The sequence below is a fragment of the Perca fluviatilis genome, chromosome 13 (genome assembly GCF_010015445.1).
Source record: "Perca fluviatilis chromosome 13, GENO_Pfluv_1.0, whole genome shotgun sequence".
NCBI classification, from domain to species: domain Eukaryota; kingdom Metazoa; phylum Chordata; class Actinopteri; order Perciformes; family Percidae; genus Perca; species Perca fluviatilis.
The window spans coordinates 3,446,782-3,452,120 of NC_053124.1; positions in this window are offsets into that span (position 1 = coordinate 3,446,782).

A 5,339-nucleotide genomic window follows, 5' to 3' on the forward strand; every position below is an offset into this window, starting at 1 on the left:
TTATCTCTGTAAAGCACTTTGGTAACCTTGTTTGTTTAAATTGTGCTATATAAATGAAGTGGATTGGATTGAGCTCCCAGTTGAGTTTTTCTTGGCTTGTGTAGAGGTGAGTGTCATAGCAACCAGTGCCTCAAGTTTATAGCTAATTAGCCAAAAGACAAAATGGTGCACTATTTTTTTTCGAGCCATTTGATAATAGAATGGCTCTGTACACTATTGGGAAAAACATGATAGTTGCCAAGGAATAGAAACATCCTGTAGAGCCTACATCCCATTTTTAATCTTATTCTTCTCTCTTATTCCAACTGTTCATTATTGTGAAACCAGAACACAACAAATATTGAGGATGACTAATTTTCACTCCTGCTACCTAAGAGGCAAAAACTGTCTCATGTTACTATTTTTAAGTTACATAAACTAGGTAGGCTTCGAATTAGGCGTATACAGCATTACTAATCTTGAAACCTGTTTCATTCAGCTGACGCTTTTATCCAAAGCCACTTCTAATAAGTGCATTCATCCATGAAGGTACAAACTCCAAACGGCAAAGAATAAGCTTCCAAATAAGCTAAAAAGCCAAACTTCAAAGACCCACATGTAAGTGCAACATATCTATATTTTTTTCGTAGCCTTCCTCTTCTTAGCTAAAGTGCAGTCAGAAGATATGTTTTCAGCCTGCGTCGGAAGATGTGTAGAGTTCACAGAATGAATGGCTATATTTCCCCAGTAATAGAACTTTTTTTCCATCGATTTGCCACTCCAGTCAAAAGCTTGTCAATCGAATTGTCTGAAGATCGCTAAAAACATTCATATGAAGAATGCCGATGAAATTTTGTTTCCATCCAACTGCTTTAAAGCAAATAAAAACCTGTGTGTAATGACGTCACATGCTGTGTTGTGACGTATATTTCAAATAGATGTGCCAGCGATATATCAAGCTATAATAGTACAATGACGCTATCCAAACATCGCCACGATGATGCAGATGCAGGTAAATGCCAGATGTCAGCGATTGTTGCTATCTAAAACAGCCGTTATATTTTGTCTCCTCTTTCGTCCCCTAATATCTGACTTTGTTTACACCCGCCATGTCTGCAAAGAAAGTGGAAATACGTGGCGCACATGAATAAAACTTCTTCTTTGTTTTATGGCCTGTTCCAACCATAAAATTACCTACCTAAAATGTAATCTTGTGCAATATTTATTTGGCAAATAAGGTTTCCATCAGCGTTTATCGCATAAGATGTTTACCCATTAAGAGAAAATCTGATTAGATCAAAAGTACAAACTGAATGTCGATATTCATGAAATTCAATCGAATTTTACTGTTTCCATGAGGCATTTTTCATTCGAAATACTTAATTTGCATAAAAATGTGTGGATGGAAACATGGCTAGAGAGACTGAGGGGAAATAATAAAAAGTTGAAGTTATTTTAAAACCCTAAAAGATTCGGGGTTTTGAGAAAACATTTGGGGCTGGAGCTGAATCAGCTTTGGTTTAACACATTTTGTTATGTGGGCAGCTGTTCTCTCCGTTCTGTCTGCCTCTCTCCCCTTGTTTTGTCCCCACTGTGTCCGTGGTGTGTGTATGTGTGTTTGTCCCCACTGTGTGTTGGGTGTCTGTATGGGTGTTTGACTACTCTCCTGGAAGTAGGTCAAGGGGCGTGGCTGGGAATCTACCTCTCTGAGCAGCTGCTGGCAATCCCACTGAAACTTACCTGCACAGCTGCTTCCAATTCCACTCAGCAAACCTGCAGTATATATTCCTAGGCTTGGCTCTCCTTGGTGCTAGATCGTTGCACCTACTAGTGTGGTAGCTAGGCTCCCAAGTTAAAATCAGTCAGCTAGTTTTTGTCTTTGAGTTGTTACTTAGTTTTTTTTGCTAACGTCCTTTTGTTTGTTCCTGCTCAGACCTACACCGTGAGACCTGCTGCCGTGGTGTGCCTTGCTGCCTGCTCAATCCACTCCTTCACTCCAACCATCTCGTTTGGATTACTGCATGACAGTTGTGGACATTCCTCTGCCTGCCTGCCTCAGCCTTTATCCAGCCCAAAGCCGACCTACCCTGTGTTTGCTTTCCTTGGACACCCAATGAACTGAATATTCATTAAAAAAGAATTGTTAATCATACTCCTAGTCCGTGTTTGTTTCTGTTTGCTGGGTCAGAACCATAGCCTAACACATTTAGCAATGGTTTAAATGTAACGACGTTCTCGCACTATAGCTTTAATGCTGATGTAGAGTAACATTTGACTGTTGTAGTTGCTCGAGGTGTAGCAAGTTTTCACTACTCTATATACAGTTAGCTAGTTTAGGGGCCATCCACACGGAAACGTTTTTTTGTGCAAACGCACATGTTTTGCATCGTTTGGGCCGACCGTCCAGACGAATCCTGCAAACGCACTGCCTGAAAACGCACTTTTTTGAAACCTGGTCTCAGGGTGAAAAAATCCGAAAACGGCTCTCGTTTGGCTTTGTATGGATGGTGAATACGGATCCGTATCGATGATGTCATCGCCACACCCCTCTTTTACACCCTCTCCCACGGCCGCTGACGCACACAACTGCGTTGAAGCTAAGCGAGCATGTCCCATCTCCATGGTCAAACCAGCTCACTTCATCTAAATACTCTGCTCCCTGACCCTTCCCTCTGGATTCTACACAAGATATATTGCTAACGTTATGTAGCCAACGTTAAACATCGCTAAAGTAGCTGACCGCTCCAGCAGCGAAGTAACGTTAACGTTAGCTGCTATGGCTATCTGTTTATAAAGTGGAAGTAGACAATTTATCAACTAGCTAGCTAATCTGTCTGCTTATAAACTCCTTGAACGGATTATAGTAACTTTTACCACGGCTTATCGTAGAAAGTCTACTGCAAGAAAAACGTATAGATTATTAAAAAGACATCATTCATGGATCATTGATGTTTGTTTGACTGCCGATGTTAGCGAGCTAACGTTAGCGCGCTAACGTTAGCTCGCTACTAGCGCGCTGCAATCATGCAAAATAAAAAGCAATCCAACAGCACATTATACAATGTAAACAAAGACACGTTTTCTTGCGGCAGCCTTTATAAAATGAGCAGTGGTGGTGAAAGGTATTATAGTCCACGGATGTATTAAGAGAACGTTATAATCTAGTCATGATGGGAAGTGGAAGTGACTATGCTCTTCTTCTCCGTTTTTGGTGAATTTCTGTAGCAGAAACAGCACCGCCTATAGGCCTGGAATATGAAGTAGCGTGTTGAGTCATTTACAAGTGGATTTGTTTGGACGCAACTTTTCTTGAAACGAATCCAGGGAAGACGGGTAAAAAAAAGATCGTTTTGGTACGTGTGGACGGGGCCTTAATCAAGTGGTTCCCAAACTAGGGGTCTGGCCCCTCCAAAGGGTCACAAGATACATCTGAAGGGTCATGAGATGATTTATGGAAGAGGAAAGAAGTAAATCCAAAAGCCTGATACACAAATCTGGGGCGATAGGATTAATTAACTCTTTGGGCCTTAAACAGTGAGAAGTTCAGAGGAGAAATGTCTTTTTAGTGGAACTACTAACAAGTTACAGACATCTGCACTGGGTTGCACCAGCTAAAGTCTTCTAAGTAAGTAACTGTTGGTCCACTTTTAGAGGACTGAGTTTGGTTTGTTTAAAGAGGACAATATCTGAAAACACCATAAAACCCCTCGATTCCCAATAAAAATCACAATAAATCCCACAAGCAAGGAACACAAAAATACATAGTAATACAGTCAATGTGGCTAATTGAACGCCTGAATATCAAGATGCGTCTTTAGCGGCTATTTATAAAATTTATAAAAAGCCCTGGTCTGAGGACCTCAAAGATCTGCTGACAACATAAGGGTGCAGCAGATCACTTATGTAAAAAGCTAGATAGATATTGAAATATCATATAAATAAATTAGGTCTCTACTGGATTATTTGTTGCATGTAAGTGGCATGTAAGCAATGAAAGCATGATGCTGTGTGGTAGAAAAATGATGTATTACTGTGTATAATGCTGAAATATGTTATGGTTTACACTAGGACATGTGTTAACATTTAGTTGTTACTTAGAGATATGTTGTAACTTGCCTCTTTTTATTTTAGGAATGCATATATCACATCTTGGTAATAATTGACACTATTGCAGTGCCGTTGAAAATGTGCCTGTTTGGAACGGGCCGATTGCTTGGCCTGTGGTATTGCTGCTTGTAGAATTCATCAAAACCAAATTGTACCCCAAAATTACTTACAGAAGGACCCCAAACCACTTCTACTACTAACTTACTGACTTACCTGACAGAGAACGTTGCAGATTCAGAATGTAATCACAAAATATCACAATGACAATGTGGAGTAAGCAGACATTAGCGTCATGTACTCATGGCAGTGCGCTACCCACTCGGCCCGTTATGAGAGCTAATCAGCACATATTTGTGTTAATCAACCACCAGAATCGGACTGTGTGTGTGTGTACGCGCGTAGAGAGAGAGAGAGAGAGAGAGAGAGAGAGAGAGAGAGAGAGAGACGGTGTTGTCTTGAGTCGTATGATCGTTAATGAATTTAACATTTCACCAGAGGTGTTAATTTCCATACTGGTTTAGTGGCTTGACAGTTAACGGTGAAGTAGGGGATTTGATTCGCGTGGGTATTTTGGTGACGGTAATGTTATTAGTTAGCAATATACTTAATTAACCTGGGGTGAGTCTGATGAAAAGTGCTGTGTCTGCCTGGTTCAGCTCTGAGATTTTCTCGCATTGCACAGTGCTGTGAAGGAATAATCTCTGAGATTACGGTATGTTCTGCCTCTGTTTAGAAGTGGTGAACGTAGGCTACCACTCAAAGCAATGTATTACGATATAGTTTCTGGCTTTTGTTTGATATTTAGTGTTGGCAAATGGCTTTTTGTTGAGTTTCCTTGTAGCGAAAAAATAGACACGGAAATGCGTAGCGCCTTTTTTTCGCCAACCTTATTCCACACAACAGTAGTGATGTTCCTTTCAGCTATCCGCTCGTGCTCCAGGAAAGTAAGAAAAGTGGGTTTCAGCAATCATGTAGCTAAAGTTGGAAGCAGGAAAAGAGTCAAAGGCAGTAACACTGATGGGCGCAGTATACGCGAGTGTTCCAGTTGATACATTAAGAAGTAGGAGGTCACGAACAAGTGGCCGAAGTCACGCCCTTCTACTTCCGGTACATATCTTTCGAAAAACTATGAACCAGAGTCAACGGAGATAGATTCATTCTAACTGTTTTGTTTTGCACTGTTGTTTTTGCACAGTACCTTTTGAAAAGATGCCTGGAAGTCTGGAATATGTCTGGGGACACTAGTTTTTACC